Genomic DNA, 15,136 nt, shown 5'->3' with positions numbered 1-15,136 from the left:
TCCCCCTGGCGCTCTGGCCGCCGGGAAGAGCGGAGCCCCGGCCGGCCTCGCTGCCCTCCCCCCGGCGCTCTGGCCGCTGGGGAGAGTGGAGCCCCGCCCAGGCTCTCCGCCCTCCTCCCGGGGCTCCGGCCGCCAGTGGAGCCGCGGCGGGCTCGCCTCCCTCTCCCCTGGTGCTCTGGCCGGTCGGGGAGAGCGGCCCGAGGCCGGGCTCAGCGCCCTCCCCTGCCATGCTGGGGGGGGGCGGCGGGAGGCTTTTTTGCCTGGGGCGGCAAAAAAGCCAGAGCCGGCCCTGCGTCACAGGCTAGTTTTCATCTTCCAACCCCAAATTTTTACTGGTCCTGTTTTTTCATCTTATGTCTTCATGTACACTTTAGGACGGTGTCCCTTCTTAATGTCAGCGTGTGTGCCCATCATGTCTTTACTATAGCCCATCGCGTCTCGACAACCCATTCCTTTCTAACTAATATTTTGCCTGAAAATTTTCCTATCTTACATGGTTTTGTGGCTGGACTGAGCACTTGGACCTCCCTTGCAGCAATTTCCACAGAAAACTACAGATACTGCAGAGTCCTAGTATGCAAAACCAGGCTCAGAAATGAAGCCTTTCTGTACTAACCTTCTAGGCCAACCAAAGGCCAATGTAACACAGCATCCAATTTATAGTACCCAGAAAGCCGTTTTAAGGATGCCACAGAGTGATACCTCTTCCTCTTCTCTCTTAGTTTCGTTCATGAAACCAGAAGCTCTCATAAACATGAGAGCAAACAATGACTGAAGGACTTGCCCAATCCCAGCACCAATGAAGATGGGGGGCACAAAGGAGGCTTTCAGTTATGGTGCATTCTACACCTCCTGGGGCAATTTGAACCAGCTCTCAGTCACCTTTCAGACCTAATCCTGCCCTAACTGCAACCCAGGACCTGGCCCAATATCTTCCTGTGCCTACAGAGGAAGAAATTGTCGTTGGTAGAGGAAACAACCAGAATATGTTCTGAAGCAGTAGCATGTGCTAACAATTACGTTACACCAGTTATAATTTAGCAATCATGTTACAGGCGGTTATGTTTTCCTGCTGTAATACTGCATGAAGACAAAGAGTGCTGATCACTGAAATAAATTGTGTCAGAAAGTGATTTAGTAAACAGAGAGTGTCGAATGAAAACCAATACTTCCCATGCAAGATTTATGCATTTAATCCAATCAAACTATAACCTAGTGTTTCTGAGATCAGTAATACAGCCTGCTAAAAATACCATGGGGAACTGCTTTTGAACCCAATGGACTTCATTTGTAGCTAAACTCTGTTTGATTTCTAATTTCAAAATACAGTTTGCTTGTGAAGATATAGGGCTTGTTCGGAGAACAGCATTCATACAAATACTTTGCTCTTGCCTTTGGATAAAACTAGGATAAGGAAAAGGTTTCTGTGTTTTGGCATCAAGCACAAAGTGATCATAACAAATGCCTGACAAAAATATTGAAGTGTGATTACACGTATAGTCTCTAGCGAATGGAATATCACAGAAAACAGATAGCTTCCAAAATATGAGATAAATAGATCTTTCAGATTTGATGTAGAAAGCGAGCAATCAGGCAGAGCACTGACTTAAACCTCCCTTAAATAGTCTGGTGAATCAAGGTTGTTGTTTTATTTATTCCTTACACAAGGTTTGATGGGAAATGTTTAGGTCAACATTAATAACTGCAACTGGTCATTATTTATTCAATGTTACTAATAACTGTTAACTCCACATTTCATGGTCTATCTGTATACAATATTTGTATAGATTCAATATTTGTTTAAAACAGACTAGCACAGTATGAATTTTAAGTGTTTTTAATAAATAAAATATGGAAAACAGCATATATACACACGATATAAAAACATGCAGAGTGTGCATGTATATATGTGTGTGTGTGCATATACAAATATTTATAAATGCATATGTCTATGCACAGAAATAGCAGTCTTTCCAGTGAGTGCATAATGAATGGCCTGATAGTAGTTATTTTCTCTAACAATCTGCTTCTTTTGTCCGATTTCCCTTTCTGCGCAAACACTAACAAGCATTTTTAAAGAGTGAAGCAAAGCTAGTGTTACATACCTACAGAGCAATGGTTTTCTTTGAAGTGCTCTAATTAAATGTGCTGTTGTCTTTACATGTTGGATTGAGAAGGAAAATGCCTCCTTATGGAAATTAAAATTAGCAGGCCATTCATTATCCACTCCTGGGACAGATGTCATTCGTCTGAAGCCTAGGGTTAATAAGAATGGGCCAGTTAATAAGGAAGGCAGACTAGCAAGATTTCTAACCAAAGCTTATACTGATTAGGTCTTAGTAGCAAGTGTTTGCATAAGTATTCACATTACCATAAACTATACAGCATGCATGCTTCTATCCACTCGGTTTGTGATTATAATTGGGCTTTTCAATGCACATACGTGTAGCTATAATTTAATAATGTGAACTTACATATTTAAATAGTCATTTAGTTGCCAACAGCTTTGTGTAGGTGACTTATTTTATCAGGTCAGGCATAATATATGGAGGTGAAATAACAGCGTATCAGATATAGCTGTGGATATACGGCTGAAGCAAAGCCATGAGTTCCCCAGGAAGAAATCACTTGCTGTTTGAATGTTCTAGTTTTTGGAGACCAGCAATATGATAATGATATTGCTCAAGACAGTGGGGACACCTAGTTTCTCAAGTTACCGTACTACTTTATATAATCCTGCTGTGCCACACAACGGTGTTTTGAGAGGGATTCATTTAAAGTACATGGGTGCTGACAAATTACCCACCACGCTGCTAGTTTTACTTTTGCATAATTAGCAAATACATGAAGGTTTAGAAACTTGAATGATGTGAATATGAAACATCGTCTCATGCGATGCACTGGGATTGCTCCATCATTGCCTGGATATTGGCCTAGTCTGACTGGAGCGGAAAACTTGTCAGGCCTAACAGTGTTCAGATATCGTGCTGACAAATGTTGTGCCATGGAAATTCATCAAGGGCCAAATCCAGAGCATGGCCTGAATAGCTGAGCTGGGTGATAGGAAGATACCCAGAAGATTCCTCAAAAGCTGAAGTAATCTCCACAGGTCCTTTTGTGCCACTCCCCCAAAGGAGGGCAGACAGGAGCCCACCATCATCTCTTCTGGTGCCTGCTTCTGCATAGCCCTGCTCTGACACAGCTATGGACTCCCCCACTTATCCAGTCTCCCTTTGCATAACAAAACTACATTGGTTCTACTCCAAAGGAACCCTGGGGAGTTGTGGATGTGCCCAAAATGAATGGGCAGGACTAACTTTAGCCACAGGCTAAATGTAAGAGGTTAGCATGACATGAGATCTTTTCAGAGTAGGATACCCAGGGCATCATCTCTTCTAAATTTCCAGAATTTACTTTTCCATTGAATGTGAATACGCCTAGGACTGGCTCTGCTAGTGAAACATAAAGAAGTTTGAAACACCAGCCTGTCTGTTGGTAAAAGGATTCATTTTAATTTTGAGTTCAATATTGCAATGCGGATGAGTGGATGTCAGCAATAAAGTGCGGGGAGATGAATACAGGCTTATCCTGGTGTTCAATATTGTGCAAGGAAAGGAAATTCTTTAAAACTTGATTTACAATCTATTACTCAGATGGTTATTGACATACCAATGAAGTGTAGGCTAGTTACAGCTTGAATGGTGATTTGTTTGTCTCTTTATATGAATTCAGCTCACTTGAAAAAATAAGATTTGTCTTTTTTAAAAAGAAACTACAGCATATTATCTATTTCCTGCCCACACATCTTTTCAAAATGATCTGGACTGGTGTGAATAAAATACTGAAGAGAGACTAGTAATGGGAAGCTTCTTTTATGGTGAGGGCAGTACAATTGTCAGGGGAAAATTTGCAAAAAGTTACAGATGTCTGAAGGAAATTTTGGATTAGTGACTGATTCATGATTTTTGCAAACATTTTCTGCCCCTCCCTATATATTTAGTCCTGACATTTGGGCTTCCACCCGACCTGACACCCACCAAGGCCCCTCTTTGCCGCTGGTCCTGTTCTGAGCAAGGATGGGAATATACCTCTACCTCGATATAACACGACCCGATATAACACGAATTCAGACAGAACGCGGTAAAGCAGTGCTCGGGGGCGGGGCGGGGCTGCGCACTCCGGTGGATCAAAGCAAATTCAATATAACACGGTTTCACCTATAACGCGGTAAGATTTTTTGGCGCCCAAGGACAGCGTTATATCGAGGTAGAGGTGTATATAAGGGGTTCAGGTGTTTCTCTTTCCCACCCTGCAGGAGTGATCAGCAGCAGAGAATCTTTCCTCACAACCTCCTCTAGGGTGGGTCTGAACTGAGTTACAAAGGTCCCAAAAGAAAAACAGGAAGCCACAGATTTAAAGGCCCTGGTTCTCAGTGACACCCGTTTATACCTGAGAGTGTCACTCCAATGACTTCAGGGGAGTCAAACTTCAAACCAGTGTGACAAGAATGAGGCAGAATGACTCTCATCACAAACTCACTGCCTTCACTGGGTGATAGGAAGATACCCAGAGGTATCTTGGGCTCTAAATATTAGAGCCCAACAGCCAAACTTTTATTTTATATACCTATGGGATGAAAAATTAGTATATCCCAGCAATGTACAAATAAATTCAGTACACACAACAGAGCCTTGCCTCAGACATTTGGAACTTGGTAGAATGAAGAGCTGGGATTAGTGAGGGAGCAGCACATGGTGCATATTTCTTTGGCGGGGGAGGATGTGACTAACTTTCATTTCACCAGGAGTTTTAAACCAGGATGTAATAAAAACAAGATGATCATGTAGTGACCCTCCTCAATATAGGTAATCAAAGTGCTGGCATGTAGATAAAAGCTGTGGCATGTATCTTCTACGCTAACATAAAGTTTAGCTAGTTCTGCCATGTTTTCCCATGCGACCTTCAGTAAGTAACTTAACCTCTCTGTACTTTAGTTTACTCATTTGGAAAATGGGACTTCAAGGGGGAGCTATGAGACCTAATTTTTTCTTATTAGTAAAGAGCTTGGATATCTAGATGAAGGCACTAGAGAATTGCAATAATTATGTTATTAGTACAGTGTTATTATAGCAGCCATTATGTGCTCTACAGTAGCTCATATACAGTCTGTGGGCCTATCACTGGGTCATCCCCTGCTCTTTCAAATATTGTCATGTGATCATTTACTCTCACCTGAGTATCCCCCCAGGGAGAGGCAGAGAAGACATGTTAATGTATCATTCAAAGAACAGAGCAACTAAAAGTGCAGCAGCCACACTGAATTACACTGTCAATTCACTGCACTGAAAGCCCGAGGTATTGGCCCTCTGCCTGATTGATATGGGTGTTGAACCCTATGACCTCGAGTCCATGAGACAAGAATGATACCAAAGGAATCCTCTGGCACGCTTTTTCACTTTTAGTTAGTAGTATCCACCTGGCTGCACATACATTGTTGGATCCAGCAACTGCTATGGAAAAGCTAATTGCATTTAGGAAAGAAAAACTGTGAAGTGTGGGAAAGAACGGTAATATTTACACATGACCAATTAGACGTACAGCAGTGGCAGATTATCCAATGGGCCCCTAGGGCCCGTGCCCAAGGGCCTCGGCCAATGGGGGGGGCCCTGGAAAATGGGCACCCCAGCAAAAATCTGCCACGGGGTGGCGGAAGTTGGAGCCCTCGTAGAAGCCGCAGGGAAGCCCACGCGCCCCAACTAGGGTTGCCAATTTTGGTTGGACATATTCCTGGAGATTTCATCACATGACATAATCTTTAATTAAAGATTAATCTTCTCCAGGACAATCCTGGAGGGTTGGCAGAAGCGCCGGGCAGGCCAGGGAAGCCCCAGTGCCCTGACCCCAGCTGCGGCCCCAGGAGGTGGCTGTGGCAGGGAGACAGAGCTTCTCTGGTCTTGGGGCCACAGTGTGAGGGGCAGAAAGGAGCCAACAGGTTGCAGGGCTGCAGTAGGGGGGCGGAATGGGGTGAGACTGTGGGCAAAACGGGGGTAGGGTCACGGGGGAAGGGGCAGAACAAGGGTGGAACCGCAGGCGGAAGGAGTAGGGAGAGGTCCCCCATGTGCTCTGGCCCAAGGCCCCAGGAGCCCTTAATCCACCTCTGACTTACAGCACTGTAGTATGCACATGTAGATCTATATAACAATAACACGGTATCATTCAGATTAAACAGAAACTGCACTAATTTTATTGTGGACTTTAGCATTTTGCATAAGCAAACAGTCTTCCAGTATTGACTGCCCCTATAAAGTGAAAGTGGTTAAAAATGTCACACAGAGTAGAAGAGCATGTTAAACTGTGTTATGTTGTCTTTTCGCTTTCTGTCCCTGCCTGTTGTTCTGGCCAGGGTACAATGCACCCTTGCTGTTGGCTTCCTTACCTTACCTTTCTGGCATCCTAAGATTCATAGCCACAGCATTGACTAACCATTGCAATGTGTAACCGGCAAAGTCAACCTTAAAGAAAGCCCAAAAACATTTGTAATGCAACAAATACTAAGAGAAAACAAGATCACAAATGGCCAGGTTGTGACATATAACACTGAGTTACAGAGGGAACTCGAGGAGGGCTTGTATCTCCTACGCCACCTTCTTGCAGCCACTGGTGAAAGGAGCGCAGAGGGGATGTGGCCAAAATGTGCTACACATTTACTATCCTCAGCTGGTGGATGGTCCTTGGGGGCCATAATCAAATGGTACAGTTTCCAGCATTTCCTAGGCTGCTCTAAGGTATATCAGGGTGAAAGCCATCTTAGAACCAGCCCCAGGGAGCTACAACAGTTGTTTTCTGGTCCCACCATCTGATCCCAGTAAACTCAGCCAAGATTATACGCATTGAAATTCTATTCCGAGAGCCGCGATATTTTGTGTTTTTTCTCAAGCCCCACCTCCTGGATTCTTATGAACATGTGAGAATCTCAGCTTTCTCTCTCTTTTTTTTTTTTTTAGAACATTTCTAGCCTTCATTGTGCAGGCGAGAGCTTGAAAACATGTCTCCAATTGTGACCTAAAAGTTCAGAAATTGGAAAAATCCAAAACATTGGAGTGGGCTTAAATCTCATGATTTGGGGATCTAATTTGATAATTTGGAATGCTTGTGGTTGGCAATACTGATAATCATAAGAGCATCTCAGATGTTATACCCCATAGTCTATGGGGACAGAATTCTCTGGTATGTCTTCTGGGAAAAGGAGAAAATGAAGTAAGAATAATTTTAGCCATATTTTTTAAATAGTCTAATATCTGAGGCAGCGTTTTTGAACAGGGACTCTAAGTAGAAGAGAGGATAGAATATTCTAAAAAGAAAAGAACTCTATTTAGAACTAAAATATTTTAAGAATGGCTGTAAAAATATGGTTTTGTTCTAGTATAATGGCTTCACTCCTTTTCAATTTTGGAAGAGACTGATAGGAAATCTGAAGGAGGAGACAAATATCTGCATAGAGGCAAAGATAGTACAGCCTTTGAAAGAAAGCATTGGTTCTCCCAAAGATATTTTACTGTGAGTTAGAGGTGGATTTAGCTAGGGATGTGTTTTGGTTTTGGAAAATGTCATCTGGGTAAGTTTTGATGTTGCAAAAACAAGACCAGACTTCATTCAGATTCAGTTCCATTTTATTCGAACCAAGTTTGCTAATTCCTGATTTAGCCCATTTCTGCCATTGAGTGTAATGGAAAAAATAATCTGTGATTGACAGGTTAAGCAGACATGCCAAACCTGCGGGAAAAACACAGAAATTGGGCTTGTTTTTGGCTTAATTGGCTTGTGAGTTGCTTGTTGGCTAGTTTTTGGCTTGTACCTTGTTTGGCTTGTAGCTTGTTGCTTCTTTTTTTTTTTTTTTTTTTGATTGGCTCCTGGCAAGCAGGGACAAGGGACGGAGAGAGTCCGGGTTACACAGCGGGCCCACCGCAGTCCCAGACTGCACACTGGGGGATCTAGTCACAGAGTGTTGGGGTTCTTAGGGATTGGCTTGTTTTGGCCTTGTTTTGAAATGGGATTAGCTTGATTTTTGGTTTATTGTGAAAGTCGGGGTGCTTATTTACCATGTGAAAGTTGGCAATTGTGCAGGTAAGTCTGGTCTATTTTCTGATGTGTGTAATATTTAAATTCAGCCTGGATGAAGCTTAATATTTATGTTGGAGAGTGTTGAATTTTTTCATTTAAAATATCAAAATCTCTCTCTCTCTCTCTCTCTCTCACACACACACACACACACACACACACACAAACAAACAATGGGAGAATTAGAAAGTAAAATAAGATTAGTGAAGGGTGAAAAAATCTGGACTGATTGTGCTGGGGGGTTATTTTAAAATAAAAACATTGCTACCTAAGGGAGATTTATATTTGGATAGTGATTAGTGATGGACAGAATGAAGTAAATTCTCAGCATGTCAGGCAGGGAATTAGAGGCGCTGCTTGTGTTAACATTAAAAGCTTTTGTATGCCTTGCAATAAAAATATACCCTTATGTCTGAGGTGAAGGAAATGTACGTGGTTCATGTTTATGCATAAACTTCTCACAATGAAGAGGGAAAACGGTTGTTGACTAAGCTAAGGTCATGTCTATTTATATCTACAGCAAGCTTGTGATAATGAAAAGAGGCTTTAATGTGTCCCAAGGCCTAGATGAAACACACTGAAATTTTAACATGTGTGAGGGGGGAAATGGTAACAATATCCCTCTTGAAGTTCTAAGGAAGCGTTTATTGATGGATTTCTGAAGAGCAGTATCAAAGAAATGAAAAGGAATTTGCAAAACACAGAAATCCATTCCATTTTGGGGCTTAGAATATGTCTTATATCTGTGCTTTTAAGCTTCTTTAAAAAAAAACTACAGTACTTTAAAAGTCATCTTTTAGTCAGAGGCAAAGTATTTTATATGATTGTATTTATATCTGTAATATGACCAATATGACCGCCAACCCAAATATGCCTCCAGTGATGGCTACTTGGCCTTAAAAACTGCACAAGTAGGTACTTCCCAAGGCTGGCTCTCTCACACTGGTATAACAGAGAATTGTGTGGGGAAGCAAAACAATAAGTAATAGAAGCTGCTCAGAAAATATTTTCAGGAGGGATTGGGGAGGGGGTGACAATTTTTCTTAAAAAATGTACAAATATATTTTGATTTTATTGACAAAAAAAATCAAAAGGCTGAAAAATGTTCAGTTTATAATTGGTTTTGATTTACACTTTTTCATGAAAAACTGGAAACATTTCCAAAGAAATGCACATTTTTCCATGAAAATTTATGTTTAAACAAAATGCCATTTTTCGTCCAAAAAATCCCATTTCAAATGAAAATTTTTGACCAGCTCTAGTCAGAGGCTGCTTTACTTTGTGTGTGACGGTAAGGGCTGACATTTGCTGGTCTGTCTCGGGCAGGAAAATCCCTAGACCCAGCTATACGCACTTTTCCATCAGAAGTTTTCATTTTAGCCAGCCACTCACACCTACCCCTGCCCAGGGAAGCAAATCTCTAATTTTTTTTTTCAGCCTTTTCCAGCCAATACAGGCAAACATTCGTTGCCGGAAGGTAAGTTATAGTTTTGTCTGGTTAGAGGGAGCACACCAGAATGTTACAGTCCTTCTGTAGAGCTGAAGTTAACAAAACGTGGCTTCTGAGAAAAATCCTGTTTGAGGGAGAAATCAGCAAAATGCCTCTGAGATGTGAGATGAAAACTGATACATGTAAAAACATACTGATTTCTTTTATCATCAGATACAAAAATGAGTTAAGAGACGGGAACACTCTGTGAGAAAAGTTAGGCTAAATACTATTAAAGCTGACTATGAATCATATGGATTTTAGTATTTGGAAATGCAATGATAATAATATGACACCCTCCTAGAGTACTTACTGTACAAAGATTGAAAATTAACAAACATCCCTATGAAGTAGGCAATTACTGGTATCCCTATTTTACAGATGGGGAAACTGAAGCCAAAGTGGTTAATGACAAGGTTTTTAAAGGCATTTGTGTGTCTAAATATGCCAATAGGCACCTAGCGAGATTTTTTTAAATGCCTACGTGCCTGTCTCTGACAAATCCCAGTAGGTGGGATTGAGGCACCTAACTGCCTTTAAAAATCTGCCCCTAAGTGACTTGCACATGATTTATGGACGTCTGTGGACAAGCCAGGAACAGAATGCTGACCTACCCTCCCTTTCCCGCGCCCCGCCATGCCCATTCCTTCAGCACAAGGACATCCTCTCCTCTAAGGAAATGTTCATCTGTCACTTACATTATAACATCTTTGGAGCAGGGAGCACATCTTTATTTGTGCCTTGTACCACACTGAGCATGCTGTTGGCCCTTATCAAATAAAAATATTAATAACAATTCACAGATGCATTGCAAATTGCTTTTAGGTATTCATGCCAGCTGGAAACAGTAAGAGAGGACTTATTAAAACAGAAAATCCAGTGTGGGCTAGGCATTGAAAAGGAAAAAACATGTTATAATTCAACTGTTTCATTAAAGATACAACTAGATGAGAAAATGAACCAACAATTGAGCAAAACACATTTTACTTCATGTAAAATCTTGGCAAGGAAATCTTTAGCTTTTAGAGACAGACAGTAAAGCTCTAACTTAGGCACACATCTGCATGTGTGTTTTGTATTACTTACAAAAAGTAATGTTAAAAGAAGATTAAGGTTACAAAGTCAACCACTCAGAAATTAGGAAATGTCAGAATTAAAGGCAGCCGGTGCCGTCTTAAGCCATGTCTACACTACAACCACTACATCAATTCGCCAACCAATTGTTGCTACCAGCTCTATCTAGAATATACTACTGTACGTGTGAGTGTATATGGTATACACACATGAAAAACATTTTTAAAGTTCTTACTCATGGCTAGTTACTCTGGTTTTAGTGTTATTTAACAGGTTGCAGGGCCCAGAACTGTGTACACAGCATACGTTTTTATTTGTCTCATCTGCTCTGGTCTTTCAGAAACTTGCTTATGCATTCCACGCCTGTGTGCTGCCTTGAGGCACAGGGCTGCTAAGCTAATACTCTCTAGGATTCGGCTTCCATAAAGCTTGTTTGGCTTTGATACCGGCAATAGTAACAACTCCAGCGCCTGCCACTACATAATAAACCAGCTTCTCCAACTCAGCTATTTCCTATCCTGTGTGCAAGGCACAGCTGTGCCTTGATAGCCTCAGTGCAGGTGTGAGATGAACAGAAAGATGTCACCTAAATTCCCAGATTACCTAGCCAACAAAGGCAACATAATTGTTGTCTTCTGAAGTTTTGCACAGAGCTTTGATGCTGCAAAAAAATCACCAAGACCCAGTACAAAATTAAAGTAACAAAACCTACATTTTGTAATGCACCAGGGTTGTCTAATCCATCTATGAGCTCACATCTTGTTAATGGGCTCAAGAGGAAGGTTTAGTTAACGCTTCCCTTACTAGCCTGGAAAAGGAAATACTCCCCCAAGGGAGGTTTTTCTTCAAATAGGGAGGTCCACAGAAAAGTATGACAATTTCTGGTTGTATTACCTATCTAATCTTAGTTCTGGCCATCTTCTCCTTCCTTCTCCTCATCCCCATGGATCCCTGCCCCTGTGTGAAGCACCTCTGTGGGGTTCAGAGGGAGAGGGAATGCTGCTACAGAGGGTAGTTCTCTGGGGGAGGAGGCATGGGCAGGACAATGCTGTTTATGCATCCGCCTGCGGCATCTCTGGTTGTATATTATAGACATCACAAGCACAGGGATTGTGCTCTGGGCAGCTTCTGAGATGTAAGGTGGGCTGAAAAAGTCTGCTGTCAATGAAAGGTATAAAACTGAGCTAAAGACTCATATTCTAGACTTTCCTTCACGCAATTATTTCTTTGATAGGAAACCTCCAAGGAAACTCCGTTACTGCATAAAGCCAGATTGGCAATTCAGTGCTTGACAATTTGCTCTCAGTTAATATGTAACCAATGCCCCAGCTTGACATTATGGCTTCTGGAATTGCCCTTTTTTATATAAAAGTAAGCTCTGGTCATGAAAAAGTTCACAGAACTTCAGTAGGGGCTTAAACCCCATGCCAAGGTCAAATTCCCACTAAAGTCATTACATTCCTGGCCTAACCCATCACATAGTGGTGCTGTGTTTTGTTAAACATGTGCCATGTTGTAACCCACAGGTGGCCGTGTTTGAATAGTGGATAAAGTGATTTCGGCATATAGATTGTGTGTCAGTGTAAACTTGATAAAATATGTCAGGATACTTTGGTAGAAAGATGCTGGATAGAGTAAATGTAGATTCATAGATTCTAGGTCTGGAAGGGACCTCGAGAGGTCATCGAGTCCAGTCCCCTGCCCTCATGGCAGGACCAAATACTGTCTAGACCATCCCTGATAGACATTTATCTAACCTACTCTTAAATATCTCCAGAGATGGAGATTCCACAACCTCCCTAGGCAATTTATTCCAGTGTTTAACCACCCTGACAGTTAGGAACTTTTTCCTAATGTCAACCTAGACCTCCCTTGCTGCAGTTTAAGCCCATTGCTTCTTGTTCTATCCTTAGAGGCTAAGGTGAACAAGTTTTCTCCCTCCTCCTTATGACACCCTTTTAGATACCTGAAAACTGCTATCATGTCCCCTCTCAGTCTTCTCTTTTCCAGACTAAACAAACCCAATTCTTTCAGCCTTCCTTCATAGGTCATGTTCTCAAGACCTTTAATCATTCTTGTTGCTCTTCTCTGGACCCTTTCCAATTTCTCCACATATTTCTTGAAATGCGGAGCCCAGAACTGGACACAATACTCCAGCTGAGGCCTAACCAGAGCAGAGTGGAGCGGAAGAATGACTTCTTGTGTCTTGCTCACAACACACCTGTTAATACATCCCAGAATCATGTTTGCTTTTTTTGCAACAGCATCACACTGTTAACTCATAGTGTCCACTATAACCCCTAGATCCCTTTCTGCCGTATTCCTTCCTAGACAGTCTCTTCCCATTCTGTAAGCTTGACCAAGAGGATATATTATAAAAGTGGGCAGTCATGCTTTTTATTGTCTCTCCTAGGTACTTATATGGCTCCCCTATGTGAGCACCTCTGAGGTATTTATCACCACAACACCCCTGAAAGGTAGGGCCGTGTTATCCCCATGTTACAGAAGTAGGGAACTGAGGCACAGAAAAATGATGTGACATGCCCAAGGTCACACAGGAAGTCTGTGATAAAGCAGGGAATCAGACCCAGGTCCAAGACTAATACCCTAGCTCCTTCCCACCCTCACATGGGGTGTTGATTTCACCACCCCACTTCCGTAACTAGGTACCTCTGCAGTTCATTCCTCACACTTTTAAAAAGCATCTGCAAAAACTATTTTTCTCCAATAAATATTTTTATTTTTAATCTCTCGACTACTGTATGGTGTCCAACCCACCTTTTAATGAAGGCACACTATTCTGCCTTCTCTCTGATTTTCTGTTGTGTATCATTAGGGTGACCAGATGTCCCGATTTTATAGGGACAGTCCCGATTTTTGGAGCTTTTTCCTACATTGGCACCTATTACCCCCCACCCCCTGTCCCGATTTTTCACACTTGCTGTCTGGTCACCCTATGTATCATGATGGTTTTAATTGCATTGTATTTTCAATTGGTTTTCAGCTCACTCGGAGAAATAGTTATAATAAAAGCCTGGCCCTATACTCCTCTCTATCAATCACAGCTACATCAGGATTTTAATACAAGGAATGAAGGCAGGATTTGCTATCTATAAAATGTTTACATAGTAGTTATTAGTCACTATATTATCCAAAGCACACTGAATTGTCCTGAAGGAAAAGAAAAAAACATGACTTGAGCTCGAATGAAGAGTCTTCTGCTACAAGTTCACAATAGTTTGCACTGACCTTAACCACTGTGTGTGGTACCTACTGTTATAGCTTTAGTGATTCCAGATAAGGGTTGACAAGGAATGTGACAAAGTTAGATGGCTTAGACTGACTAAATCCTGAGTTTGCAGTAATTAACCAGGCATTATTGCACTGTGTGGGACAGACAGGGAACATTAAGTGATGGTGCAGTATACTACTGATTTCACTCTCGGTACATTAAGAAGGTTTATAGTAATGTGTGTAGGGTGGGATGAGGGGATTCCCTAGCACGGAGTTTTCTGCCATCCACGGTTGCGACACGAAGAGCGGACAGAAAGGAGAAAGGGGAGGTAACACACCAACTTGTTGTTTTAAAGGTTGTTCTGCCTCCCTAAGTTACTAAGCATGTGTCTTAGAGCCAGGATCATTATGTTTGGCTGTCTCCAAACTGAACAAATCAACATGCACTTAAAAAATGCATAACCAGCAGCTGGTTATAATAAAATAGCCTGTGGTCTATTGAGCTCTTCACTTTAATGAGAGCAAGAGAGTGTAATGTAGACTCTCAGCTTCTTACTTGTTATTTTTCAGCAAAATTTGAAACTATCTGAACAAAAAAAGTCGATCAGTGTTTACTAAAGTCTTTGTAATCACTGTACATATCTCCCAGATGGGTAGCCTCATCTTTTAATAGCCCAGTAGAGCTACTGTCGTCTCTTGCCTGCAGGAGCGACGCCAGGGTTTTTGACGCCCTAGGCGGGGATCTTTCCGCGCTCCCGGCCATCAGCGGCAATTCTGCGGCGGGGGAGTCCTTCCGCACTCCCGGTCTTCGGGGCACTTCGGCGGCGGGTCCCGGAGCAAGTGAAGGACCCACTGCAGAATTGCCGCCGAAGACCCGGAGCGCGGAAGGACCCCCCCGCCGCCGAATTGCCGCCCAGGTGACAGGTCGCCTAAATGGAAGCACCGGCCCTGCTTGGCTGCAGTTCTAAACCTTACATCACCACTATGAGAAGCAAATTCTTGTCTTCTTGAGCGTTCTTTAATAAGCAGATGTCTATGGTTCACCAGTGGTGTGTTATAGAATCAAATAAACGGATAGCAATGATTTGTGTGGAAAAGTAGAGGACCTTCATTTGCATGTATTAGCCATAACAGATGAGCTAGGATTTAATATTTTTTATCTGGTTCGATCTTACAGCAGCACGCACGCAAGCAGAAAGATCAAGGGACTGGGATGGAATG

The 15,136-nt window shown here is 42.2% G+C and overlaps 1 protein-coding gene across 11 annotated transcripts in view; it reads left to right on the top strand.

Moving 5' to 3' along the window:
• Nucleotides 1-15,136, top strand: part of GRIA3 (glutamate ionotropic receptor AMPA type subunit 3) — a 211,544-nt gene that overhangs the window by 160,234 nt on the left and 36,174 nt on the right. The window lies entirely within an intron of this gene.

Source organism: Chrysemys picta, chromosome 9 (assembly GCF_011386835.1).
Source record: "Chrysemys picta bellii isolate R12L10 chromosome 9, ASM1138683v2, whole genome shotgun sequence".
Taxonomy (NCBI): domain Eukaryota; kingdom Metazoa; phylum Chordata; order Testudines; family Emydidae; genus Chrysemys; species Chrysemys picta.
This window is presented reverse-complemented; position numbering and strand designations above follow the sequence as displayed.